Here is a 14,103-nt window from a genome sequence, read left to right as displayed (position 1 = left end):
GATTGGAGCTGCAGTGCTGCTGATGCCTACAGGTTAGCCACACATGTAGAAAGTAAGTGAACTCATGGCACCCTCCCAGGACTGATCTCTGATGTTTTCATTCTATGGAAGGCAGCAGCAACCCTGTCGCTGTGATTCCTCTAGGTATTCCTCCAAACAGTCGTCTTAAGGTGCACACCATCCACAAGCACTGCTGCTTTTGTTTTTTAAAAAACACAGTAGGGAAACAGGCCCCACATGAAAGGGTACTAACATAGGATATACAGCCCTCCTCAAAGGTTATAAAGTCCTCCCAGGAAGGTCAAGCAGGGAGACGAGATCAGGACACACAGCAAGGAGACAGCAAAGTGAGAATCTCTGCTGGCTCACTTTGTAGAACACATACCATGCCTGCCATTTTCTACCCTACTTCTGTCTGCCTGAATCTGCCATGCCACCAGAACATGGGTGTCTCCCAGTGGCTGCTCCAGTGAACTTCTGTTGTGCCACCAGGAGTTGGGTCTTACTCAAGCCTCTGCCAGTTTTGCTGTAAAGGTTGCATTGGAGTTGGGTTGGCCATAGTTTGCCTTTCCAGGCAGATGCTGGTGTCAGAAGTGTGATGGTAATTTATTTATTTGCCACCCAATTCCCTGTGTAACAGCTGCCGTCTGTCTAGGCTATTACTCTGCCAGGCATGTGGCACGGAAGATCTTCTAGCAAGCAAAAGGGAAAATGTAGTGGTGACAGCTAGCCTGTAGGATACTCTGTATTCAAATGGTTGTCCAGTTTCTTTTGAATGTCTCTAGTGTAGGAGAGCCCACCACCTCTCTAGGAGGCTGGATCCACTGTCATATTGCTCTGACAGTGAGGAAACTTTTCCTGATATCTAGCCTGAATCTGGGTTGTTGCAGCTTGACATGATTATTCCATGTCCTGCACTCTGGTATCAGCAAAATAAACTTCCTTCCTTTCCTTTTTGTGGCAATCTTTGAGGCACTTATCATATACCCCCTCAGTCTTTTCTTCTCAAGGCTGAACACGTACAGTTCTCTCAGTCTCTCCTCACAGAGCAGTGATTCCAAACCCTGGATCATTTTTGCTGCCCTCCTCTTGACCTATCTAATTTTTTCTGCATCTTTCTTAAATCGTGGTACCCAGAACTGGACACATTTTGATTAACAAACTAGCTAACAGATGGAACCAGTCTCAGATAGATCCACAGTTGGCTACAGAATTCAACTCAGAGGTCGTGTTCATACATAATGTTAATGAATGCCACGTAGTAACAATGTGGCATGGTATCTCACCTTCTTTCCTGGGTTCAGACAGTTACTTGGTTTCCATGCATGGGTGGTTTGTACTCTCCTCCATCTTCCGTCCAAATGGTGGCTGGTATTGCATCAGCCTCTGTGGCTGAAAATCAGCACTAGGTTGCACTGCTCCTGCTTGCATCACCTGCCTCTCCCTCATTGGCCCATAGTCTCCCTTGGCCGTGGCCTCAGCCTGCTGCTTCGGTGGGTTTGTTTTCATTCACTGTTTTTTTCTGGTGCTCAGAAGAAGCAACTGCCTATTCACAGGAGTAGCACTTTTGCTCTAGATGAGCACTGTGGAAGCACTTCCACTTCTGCCTTGCTGTGTGCAAACATACAAACATCCTTCCCACAAACTTACCCCTCTCTCCTCCCTTGCTAAACACGTGTCCATGCCCTCCCCCATGCACAAGATTGTCACACTCTTTCAGGGCCTGCATCTCCCCTGTAGCAAAGTGCACGTTGAGCATCAGTGCATCAGTTTTGAGCATCCTGATGGTGTATGTCCTGCCAGGCAGAATTTCCTAATGGTGTTCATCTGAGTGTTCACACTGTCCCAGTATTCCAGCAGATTCTTAGGACACTGTTTGTCCCACAGCTCAGAGGGAAGACAAGGCTTGTTGAGAGACCTTAGAAATGTCAGAGAAAAGACAGGAGCAGAGGTGAGGGAAGGAGACAGAGTGGGAGACAGGCTTTTCAGGGTGGTCACTGACTCCCTGAGGGACACAAACACTCCACCATTTCAAAGCACCACTCAAGTAAAGTGACCAGAGTACCAAGCATGGCTATCTCTGCAATTGATCAGGAAACTAGGCTAGATGAAACAATTCTCAAGTGGATCCATACAGAATTGGACTCAGAGGGTGTTTCTCAATGGCACCTTCTCAGAGTGGGGAGACGTAGCAAGTGGGGTACCACAGGGCTCAATCTTGGGCTCTTACATTTTTATTAATAACTTGGATGAAGGGATGCAGGGAATGCTAATCAAATTTTGCAGATGACACAAAATTTGATTGGGTAGCTAATACCCTGGAAGAAAAAAAATAAAATTCAAAGTGAGCTTGATCATCTTGAGCAGTGGGCCAGGGACAATAGAATGAAATTCAATATGGACAAATGCTGAGTTCTACTCGTACATCTAAGAAAAGGGAAACGAATGGGAGATGCTTGGCTCAACAGTACTACAAGAGAAAAGGAGCTTGGAATTGTTATAGACCGCAAGCTGAATATGAGTCAGCAATATGAAGTAGCTGCAAATAAAGCAAATATTATAATGGGCTGCATTTATAGAAGTTCAGCTTTGAAATCATGTGAGATACTGGTTCCCCTGTATTCAGCTCTACTTATGCCTCTTCTTGAGCATTGTGTCCAGTTCTGGGCACCACAGTTTAAGAAGTTGCAGACAAATTGGAAAAGATTTGGAGGAGGACAAGAATGATTATTGGGGGACTGGAAGCAAAACACTTTAAGGAGAGATTGAAAGAACTGGGTATGTTTAGCCTTGAAAAGAGATGAATGATGGGGAGATATTACAGCACTTTTCATATACTTGTAAAGCTGTCACACAGAGGAGGGTCAGGATCTCTTTTCAATCATCCCAGAATGCATGATGTGGAAGAATAGGCTTAAGTTAAAGGAAGCCTGATGTCTGGCAGGACATCAGGAAAGCTTTGACTGGAAAGAACAGTATGACAAGGGAACCAATTACCTAGGGAGGTCATAGGCTCTCCCACACTGGAGGCAATCAGGAGGCAGTTGATCAGCTTTTTGCCAAAGATGCTTTATCTTGGAATCCTGCAGTGAACAGGGATTTGGATCATTCCAACTCTACTAGTCTACAGTTTTATTTTTCTGCATAGCATCTAGCTTAGTATTCCCAATCTGGTGTCCTCCGAGTGTTTTAGATTACAACTGACCATTGGCCACACTAGTTGTGATTGATGGGAACTGAAGTCCAAAACATCTTCAGAAACAGGTTATATGGCCCCTTGCTGGCATTTCTGGATTGTGTCCTGTACAGGTGGAATTTGGAACAGGAGAAAATCAGGAAACTTTATTTATTTATTTGGGTAATTTTTGCCTTGTCCAATACCCAGTGGTTCTCAGGATGGCTTACAGTTTCCTAATGCCTTGAAAGAGAAAGGAAACACTTCAAGTAATCACATGAGATACTGCTAGAAACAACATTTTTAAAAGATTATATGAATCTCTGTATTTGCCACAGAGGGAAGAAATCTTAAGAGTAGTGTTGATTGAGGAGGTATGGTCAAAATAAGTATGACACTGCTGTCTGCTAGCTACATGCCTATTTCTGTCTAATGGCTCTACCCTGGAGGGTGGGAGCAGGCTGTGAACAATTGTGTTCGTTGAAGCAAAATACTTAGCACCCCCAAAGACAATGCAAAACAGGAATGAATGGGTTAAAAATAATCTCAGCCCTTCATCACCTTTTTCTCACAGTTGCAGTGAGAACTCAACAACCTAAGTTAACTTCATACTTGCATAAAAGGCCCGACAGAGGTTTGTTTCACTTCATGTTTAACCAGAAGTTATCCAGTTCACAGCTCCCAGAACTGAACTCAGACCCAAATGCAATCGGCCATCTGAAATCCATGCATTACTGAGCTTGTGATGCAATTTGCACAACTGAGAAATATGTAGAAATATACTTTATTCGGGAGTAGTAACTTGTGACCTTCCAAGTCCCATCAGTTTAGAACTATTGATTCTAGTTCAATGAGAGAAATTTGATGAGTATATTAGGAAAAATGTGCACAAAACCCCAACTCTTACATGAACATGAGTCTGAATGAACTTTGAGGTGAAAATCAGAGAAACTCAATGAGCTCAGATTTTGCTGATTTGTACATCTCTGTGGATAGAAATGGGAAATATACTGATCAAATTCCAAACAGAATGATATTCTGTGGCAGCAAAAAATAGAAGTGAGTTGTATTGTTATCTTAAAAGCAAGTTGTGCTCGCGCTCTCTCTCTCTCTCTCTCTCTCTCTCTCTCTCTTTTCTTTGCCTACTTTCAAACAAACTCTTCTGGGTGCAAGTAGGTCTGCTACCTCATATGTTGATTTCAGAAGGGGTTGGCTGTTGGCTTCCTGTTTGTGTCCAATCAGGAAACATAGCCAGAAAGTGACTCATGTAGAAAAAAGGAAGGCATTCCCCTGAGGTTTGGAAATTTTTACTTGCAGGTGCTATTCAACATTTACATGAAACTGGCTCAGTGGGGTTATCTGGAGTTCTGGAGTATGTTGCGGGGTCCTGAACTAGGGTTCCTCCCTTTGCGCATTCAAAGCCGCAGACCTTTCTTGCAAATTGTTCTTTATTGACCAAAGCATTTTCCAGAAACGCAATCAAACAAGGAATCACTGAGCAGTTAGTTGAACCCAAGTTAGTTAGTTCCTAGTATTTACTTCTAGGAACTCTCCTTATGAGTATGTTTGGCCTCATCTCTTTGGGAGCGTTCTTTTTGAAATAAGCATATCTCCTTTCTGCATGCCAGTTCACTAACTGAGCCACCCTCCTCTGCTGATGTTGTGTCACAGGGTTGAGAGCCATACCCACCTTGTCTGTCCCCTGTTCCAGCCTCCCTCCCACTAACTGTGCATCTTGGTTATTGTCAGAGGCTACTTGAGCACCTGGGGAATCTGGTCTTGAGATAAGTGTCCCTGCTTCTCTCATTTCAATGTCTGGAACTGGCCCACCTTCTGAGGCCCTCTCCTTCTCTTCTTCCTCCTCCTCTGAATTCTAATCAACAGGCCTTGAGAATGTGTGCCAAGAACAACTCTCTTCCTCACTTCCAACATATTCTGGTTCCTGACTCCTAGCAAAGTAGAGCAAGCTGCCCCAGCTGGTCTAGGGCCTCTGGGATGTAACCAGCCAAGCTCCCAGGGAGCAAGTGAGCAGAGGGAGCGAACAGGAAGAGCAAACAGGAGTTTGGTGGTGGAGGAGGAGCTGTAGTGGAAGAGGAGGCAGAGGCAAAGCAGAGACAGGCCTGCACTACCCCAGTTTAAAGTCTTTTGTTTTCTAAGAGACAGTTGAAGGGAAGTTCCAGATTAGCTGATTACTGATTAACTGAAGGGGAGGGGCCTGATCAGCCAGCAGCAGTTGTGCGGGTGAGGTGATTCATTCTGGTTCCCAACTCCTAGCAGAGCAGAGCAAGCTGCCCCAGCTGCTCTAGGGCCTCTGAGATGTAAGCCAACCTCCCAGGGAGCGGGCGACTAAGAGTTTGGAGGAGGTCAAGGGAGAGGTCCCTAACTCCCCCCCCCTTTGTTTCCCTTCTTTATTTCACCTTAATTCCTCCTCACATGCACGCACGAACGCACGCATGCACACAGACACGTATTCCTTCCTTGCAACATACTCCCATTGTTGCTAAACTTTAGTGAAGACATTCAAAAGCACCAACAGCCACCCCAAAGACAAAATCACTGAGGTGGCACAAAGAGTGGACCAAGGAGACTCCACAGTGATGGCCAGCGACAACTGCAACAGCTGCACACTAGTAGCCCTGTTACTAGAGAAGGTGGTACTACGGGAGCAGAGAGTGTCTACCTCTGAACAATAAAAGAAAATGAGTTTCCAGACAGAGCAAAGGAACTGCAGCGGGTAAGTATAGTCCAGAAGCAAGAAGTGTATCAGCAAGCTGAGGCAGCAAAAGAGAACCCCGAGGGAAGGGAAAATGAGAAAACTCACTGGAGCAGGGTGACAGATGCAGAAGACCTAGAAAACAGTCTGCACCTGTGGAAGCAGTGGAACTCTGAAACTGCTTCAAGTTGCTTGAGGAAGAAACATGTGAGAGAAGTACACAACAAATTGTGTAACTCTGAAAAAGAGACAAAAGGCCAATCAAGAAAGGAAAAGGATATCAAAGTTTGCAACAAAAGGAGAAGAGTGCTAGTTGTGGGAGATTTCCTCTTGCACGGGATGGAAAAATATGTATGTTGTGATGCCCAGAAAATTGCCAAGTATGCTGTTTCCCTAGCACCAAGATTAAAGATACAACTAACAAGTTCACACCAACTCATACAATGCACTGAAGGCGTATTCCCCTTCCTTCTCTTCCACATGGGAACTAATGACATTGCCATGAGAAGCTTCGCTGAAATGGCATCAAACTTCAAAGTTCTAGGGAAGAAAATGGAAAGCACAGGGGCCCAGACACTCTTCTCCTATATCCTATCAGTACGTGGAAGAGGAACTGTCAGGGAAAGAAAAATCCTTCAAGTGAATGACTGGTTACGATGGTGGTGCCATAAAGAGAGATTTGAATTCTGGGACCACAAGCTAAGCTTCCTGGAAGATGAACTATTGGCAAATGATGGACTGCACTTCACAAAAAACAGGAAGCAGATGTTTGGCCACTACTTGAAAAAGTTCATCAGGAGGGCTTTAAACAAAAACTTATAGGAGAGGGATGCATCCTGGACTTCAAGAAAGCCGACTTTAACGAACTCAGAAAAATGGTAAGCAAAGTGCCATGGCAACACACAGTTAAGGGAGGGGTGGGAAATCTTGAAAAAGAAGATTCTCCAAACACAACTACGAACAATTCCATCAAGAAAAACAAATAGCAAGGAATTGCAGGAACAGCATCAGGAAGACTGATGAACTGAGAATAGCAAGGGATAGTAAGCACAAGAAAGCCTTCTTCAGTTACTTCCAGAACAAAAGGTGTGAGAAAGAGAAGGGTGTCCAGATACATAAAATGGATGACAGAGTGATTACAGACAACAAGGAAAAGGCAGAGGTGCTCAATTCTTACTTTGCCTCAGTCTTTTCCCACAAGAAAATCTACAACCAAGAGGAAGTATAGGCAGAAAGTGAGAGATGGCAGCCCAGGAAAAATGGTCAAGGAATGCCTAGATGGAATAAACACTTTTAAAACTCCTGGGCTGATGAACTCCATCCCAGAGTCATAAAATAGCTAGCAGACAAACTCTCAGAACTACTGGCTATTTTCTTCAATAAATCTTGGAAAAAAGGAGAAGTTCCAGACACCTGTAGAAGGGCTAACGTCCTATCTTCAAACAGGGGGAAAAGATGAGCATGGGAACTACAGACCAGTCTGTCTGTCATCAATCCCTGAAAATTCCTGGAGAAAAATATTAAAAATCCATCTGCAAATGCAGTGATTAATAGAAGCCAGCATGGATTTATCAAAAATAAATCCTGTCAGACTAATTTAATCTCATTTTTTAACTGGGTAACTCCCAAATGGACTGAGGGAACACTGTGGACAAAATCTACCTAGACTTTAGGAAAGCTTTCAACATAGTCCCACATGACATTCTGATAAGGAAATAGATGGAAAAACTATTAGGTGGATCGAAAAGTGGCTGCTGAATCATACACAGAGCGCTCCTGAACGGCACTTTCTCAAATTGGATGGGGGTAACTAGTGGGGTGCCACAGGGTTCAGTCCAGTGCTCTTCAACATCTTTATTAAAGATTTGGATGAGGAAGTACAAGGAAAGATTATCAGTTTTGCAGACAATACAAATCTGGGTGGAATAGCACGCCGAGGCTTCCGTGAATGGGGCGGCATAAAAATGTTTTAATAAATAAATAAATAATAAATAAAATAGCAGATACCCTAGAAGATAGAATGAGGATCCAGGGTGATCTTGATAAACTTGAATGCTGGGCTGAAAGCAGCAGAATGAGATTCAAAAGGACAAATTCCAAGTCCTCCCCTAGGAAAAAGAAATCAAATGCATCGATACAAGATGCAGAATATGTGACTCAACAGAACTGAACAAGAAAAAGATCTCAGAGTAATTGTGGATGATGACTAAATATGAGCCAACAATGCGATGCAGCTGCCAAAAGGACAAATGCTATTTTGGGATGCATTAACAGAAGTATTACTTCCAAATCACAAGAAATAGTAGTTCCTCTATACTCCTCACTGGTCAGACCTCACCTGGAATACTGTGTCCAGTTCTGGGCACCAAGATTTAAGAAAGATGCAGAAAAATTAGAAAGGGTCCAGAGGGGGCAACAAAAATTATCCAGGGTTTGTAAACACTGCCTTATGAGGAGAGACTGAGAGAACTGATCATGTTCAGCCTTGAGAAGAGAAGACTGAGGGGGGACATGGTAACCCTCTGTAAGTACTTCACAGGCTATCAGAGAGAGGAAGATCAAGATCTCTTCTTGCTGATACCAGAGTGCAGTACATTGAATAATCAATTCAAGTTGTGGCAACCTGGATTAAGACTAGACATCAGAAAAAGCTTCCTCACTTTCAGAGCAATATGACAGTGGAACCAACTGCCTAGAGAGGTGGTGGGCTCTCACTCACTAGAGACATTCAAAAAAGGGCTGGACGGCCATCTGAGTGGGATGGTGTGACTTGGTGTCCTGCAACCAAGGGGTTGGACCCAAATGGCTTTCATGGCTCCTTCCAATTCATCCTTCCAATTCATCCTTCCATCAGCATTGCTGATGACATAGCTCTGTTTCCTTTTTTCATCTCCTGCAGGTGAGGGTGTGGATGTGCTGAACTGGTGCCTGACTTCAACAATGGACTGGATGTAAGCTAATAAACTGAAGGGCAGCCCAGATCCAACTGTAGTGCCTTTACTCGGTGTTACCTCTGACCAAATGGAGGATGTTCAACCTGTTTTGTATGGGGTTGTAGTTCTCTTGAAAGAGCAGCTGAGTAGTTTGAATGTTCTCATTGAGTCATCTTTGTCACTTGAGGCTCGAGTGCATTGAGGCTGAACCCTCTATACTGAGGCATTCAGCAGCTCTAAATAATTCATGTGGGGGTGGGGTGTTATGCCAGCAATTTTAATAGACTTAGTTGCAAGTGCCCTGAGTTTAAGGGCACAGTCATATCACTCTAATGGCAGATGTTCTGAAGTCACTGGAGTAACTTACGAGCAGCCTATGTCAGGAGTAAGATGCGGCGGTAGCAAGCCTACTTTGCACTTTGCATTTTCTCTAAACAGCTGTTTTCAGCTTTAGTGCTCATGTCAGGGAGGGAAAGAAGCTGAGAAAGTATTTGGAATCAATTTAAGTATGTGGCCCCTGCCTCCCCCCCCCCGCCCCCCCGGCCAAAGTCCTGTTGCAACTTTATGGGGATTGAGGCACAGCTAGTGTTGTCTTTTCTGCACTGGCTGCAAAGGCGGGGGGGGGGGGGGGCTCAGCCTTTGGAGTCCCAATTCCAAGATGTTTCAAAAGTATTGATTTGGTATGTTTGGTTTGTGTCATACAAACTGGAAGTGTTTCCTGCAAGGTGGTGTATTTGCAGGTAGCAAACACCCTGAAAACCCATGGCTACCTATGATGAGTTATTGTACCTATGGCAGGATGACAGATCTCATTCTAGATACCAGGAAAAAGTACAATTTGCCAGGCTTGGCAGTGCTAACTGCCCCACAAAGGTTCCACCAGAATCGTAAGAACTTTTGTGCTCATTGTTGGCTTTTGTTTGGTGTCTTTTACTTTTTTCCCTTCTTTTGTGATAGCAAAAATTGATCTCTGATTTGATATTCAGAATTTGAAAAATTGATCAACACTCAGGTAGTACATGGGGGAACAGCTGTGGTGGGTTCATCACTTTCCTTTCATTCATTTGTCTGTTTAACTCAATGTGTGCATTTTTTAAAAGCCAGACATGTGCAAATGTGGGTCCAAAATGGCATGCCTCATTGAGGCAATTCTCATGGGGATGTCTGTGTCAAAGTGTAGTGTTGTTTCAAAAAGGATGGTCTTTTACAGTTGTCAAAAGAAACCGAGCTACCAGTAATTTTTGCTCATGAAAAAGCTAGCTATCAAAATTCCAGCTCCTTTTAAAAAGTATTTTTATTTGCTTTTTTTGGACTTGGCTCTCCAGAGCTTTTTTGAAAGGACATATGCATTCATGCTTGCAAATATTGCTTTGAAAATATGATGAGCAGCCCTGTCCAAAAAATAAAAATAAAATAAAAAGGGGAAAAACCCTTCTTTTTAAAAGAAGGAGTTTGGAGAGCTAGCTTCCTAAACTGACAGCTCCCATAAAAATGGGGCAGCTCTCACATTTCCACCTTTCTAAGCACCTACAATTTTGGGAAAGGGCAGAAGCAGGAAGGACTCTTAGAGGATACAGGTTCAAAAAACCAATCAAATGAAAACATAGAGGATCTCACTATGAAGTGACTGGTCAGCCTTTTTTACAAGCAAAGATCATATACAGCTTTGATTTTTCTTCACAGCTCATCTTTTGATAGCTATCAAGACAAATCAAACTAAAAAAGCCATCTTTATAACCTTCCATGGAAGGTGCCTGCTGTACTTGACAACAAACATCCCTATGGACATTGCATGCCATTTTGGACCCATGAAAGTGCACAAAGGTACATTTGTGAAAGTCCAGCTTTAGAAGTAAAATAAACATTATGCATACTTGGGGGGCATTCTTTTTAAGAAGGATTATAAACCAGTGGCAGTCACTAGAGTGTAGTTTGGGCTATTTGAAGGGATTGCCACTGGCAGTCAAAGGAGAGAGGACTTCAAAATCAGAGATGACTTTGAAAAAAGGGAAAAGAGAGTAAAAGTGGCAAAAAAGCAGCAGGGAGTACAAAGCATTTGTGATCATGGAGTGGGGGAGACAAATTAATCCTTAGGAGAATTGAGGGAGAGGGAGTAAGAGGGAGAGGGAAAACAACTCATAGTGAACCCAATCATCTGTCAGGTGTACCAGATTGTTCACACAAAACCCAACCCACTGTAACATATCGCCAGGGTGAGTTGTGAGATGAAAGCCAGGCTCACAGTGCAAAAGGGGAAATGTTAAAATATGTGTGCATATCCTAAATATAACCTTTTGAGGCAATATTGAAGTGTGCCTCCAAGTTTAACTCAGAAAAATGGCTTATCTTTAGGATAAGAGCTTCAAGAAATTGTTCTAAGGCATCTAAATTTGAATCTTTTGTTTTAATCTTGTCAAAAACTTTCCAGACTACTTTCACTTACTGGGTTTCTGATCAAGGATGCATTCCCCAGAATTGTTAATTTTGATAGGATATTAGCTATTATTGGTTAGCTGATAATGAAACTGCCAGAACAGACTTCGGGAGATAAGTTAGCCCTTGTAGCTAAAGCATTTATTACTGATATCACCCTTTCTTTCCACAGTTCAGAATAGGGCTTTTGCTTCCTAACAGGCCTAACGGGTAGGTTGGGCTGGGGAAAAAAAGATTTCACAAGCTCAACCCATGAGCTGAATAAAGATTTAAATATGGTTTTTATTTCCATTTTTCAGTTGAAAGATTCTTGCCACTATACCATGCTAACTCAAGTAGCAAGAATGAAAACGAGTTACTTGTTTGATTCAAAATTAAGCACCTTTATAAACTGAATGATATTTGCGCACAAGTCTATCTTTCTCCTGTTGAAATGAATAGGGCTTGAAAGTGCTTAGCTCTGGCTAGATTCTGCCAGAGTTTCCATTCTTTTGGAAACATCAGGTTATAGCCTTCCCTTAATGCAGATGGATAGAATAATAGTTGGGAAAAGACATAATGTGAGACATAGCTCTTTCATGAGTTTTAAACTTTCACATCTGTCCAAACTAATCAAGGAAGATTTTAATCTCATTACTAAGATTAAACTCTTCTTTACCTTTTCAGAGGGTGGTGGAGTCTAGGAACCAAAACCCTGATTGAAGGTAGTTGCAGAATGAGGCAAAACCCCAAATAACATCTTAACACTGTTTTCAGTGAGAAACTACACAAAATGAGAAATATTGTGGTTGCTGCAGACATAGCCAATCGCGTCTATCTCACATGTTTAAAATAATGAATTCAACCAGCAGAGGTGCACATAGTACAAGTTAAAAATCTCACAAGACAAACCAGCAATGCTGAAATGTTTTATGAATCACATGGTTATGTATTTTGAAATTTTTAATTGAATACTCTTAATTTATGCTTCTGAATCTTAATAGTGGACTCTAAGGACAAGCACATAATCAGAAGAAAGACAGGAAGGCAAGTTTAATTTAAGACCTATAAGGTGAAGGCAGTGCTACCTAAGTTAGTTGAAAATTCATCTTAACATTTTTTCCATTTACATTTAAATCTTTTGAATTCTGTAGTTTGAAGAGTGCCTTGTGAGACACATTTTGAGAAAAACATATTAAGAAGTCAGAGATTGACAGATATGGATTAACAGTACAGATCTGAAAACTCTCTAATTAGATCCATCATAATTATAAAAAACTACTGGCTTGCTAATTCTGAAATAAAAGATACAAATCAGTATATATATATATATAGAGAGAGAGAGCATTTGTTATCTACTGGAGCAACTATTCTTGCGTTAGGAACAAGTAAATTAAGCAGAACATCTGGCTGTGTTAATTTTAAAAAGTCATGGTATCCTGTGCCCAGTTACTCAAGAGTAAATAAACCACATAGCACGCAATGAAACTTATTTTTTAGTATATTTGCATAGTATGCTTTAAGTGTATGTAACTACATTTGTTGATTGTATGATCCTTGGGGCAGGTACCTGACTCTTTTGCTTACATTATTCTGTAACAGATGAGGTATGTTGAAGGTAGTAATAATAATACTCTTTGTCTTGCACAGAACAACATACAGAATAAACTGAATGAATGAAGAACAAAGGGATATACCGAGATCATCAAAGCAAAGAGATCATGTGCATATAAGAGGTGGAAAAATTGCAGGGGAAATGACAAAAAACAATTTTGTTTGGAGAGAGGATGGAGGAGAGCAACGTGACAGTGTTAGAAGTTTAGTTTAGTGAGAGTGATCAGAAGAAGCCATCTGGAGAGCTGAGTCAGATGAGGAAAAAGAACAATACACAGACCAAGTCATACCAGTTATATATTACGTGTCATAATTATTCACAGGGTTAAAAACTATTGATTTACCTGTCCATGACTGTGCTGGGTGGTTGTGGGAATTCTCTTTGAGTCACCAAGCTCCAACACTGTCTGAATGGCCTTTCAACTTAAAATATAGAACCGAGAAATACTGGCAGGTGGGCATCCCCACCCAATTCTCAACGCCCCCTTAGGAGTCAGCTTGCCATGGGTGGAGCTACACAGTTGACTGGAGCTGTGGGCAGCCATTCTAAAAAGATGCTTGAGCCTGGTTGGCTGTTTAGTTGCCCAATTTTATCTGTCCCTTCCCACTAAGAAATATATCTGTCATTTAATAAGAATAAAATATAAGTAGAACAAAATATAACTGTTGGTTACATCAGAAGGCTGTGGTGCCTATGTTTTACTTCCAGCATTCCCCATAAATTGCTCTGTGGCTATTATTATATTGCAATTGTTTTTCTAATTGGAGTCATTGATGGTGACAGCTTATTTTGCATATGAAAGTGCATGCTACAATAAATCACAAGCACTGAAGCTGCTAAAGCAGTAGCTAGTAATAAGCAGGCTTATTGGGTGCTTCTAGTGATATGGGGGAGTTGGGAGGGTTACCCCCCCCACCCTGATTTCCACTTGCTCTATTTCCCAGATTCTTGGTTGATGTCTACCTGACCTGTCTCACCCAGTAAATCTTGTCCATTATAGATTTAGAAGAGCTAAACTATGCTCTTCCTATGGTGGTACCCTGAGGCCTTGGCCTGGATTAAGTTACCTTAGACTTCATCCTGCAAGGATTCTAGGGGTTGTCGTGTGCCTTTTTCTGGGAACTGGCTCTGGCTCACTTATTTATTTATTAAAACATTTTTATGCCACCCTATTCGCCGAAGTCTCGGGGCGGCTTACAAACAATAAATAAAAGCAATTATAAAATAAATCACAACACATATAAACATTAAAAAT

General features: G+C 42.1%; 1 protein-coding gene across 1 annotated transcript in view; it reads left to right on the top strand.

Moving 5' to 3' along the window:
* RIMKLB (ribosomal modification protein rimK like family member B) overlaps positions 1–14,103 on the top strand; it is a 266,672-nt gene that overhangs the window by 11,879 nt on the left and 240,690 nt on the right. The gene's annotated exons all lie outside the window — the stretch shown is intronic.

Source organism: Varanus komodoensis, unplaced genomic scaffold, assembly GCF_004798865.1.
Source record: "Varanus komodoensis strain SLA01 unplaced genomic scaffold, ASM479886v1 scaffold101, whole genome shotgun sequence".
NCBI lineage: Eukaryota > Metazoa > Chordata > Lepidosauria > Squamata > Varanidae > Varanus > Varanus komodoensis.
This window is presented reverse-complemented; position numbering and strand designations above follow the sequence as displayed.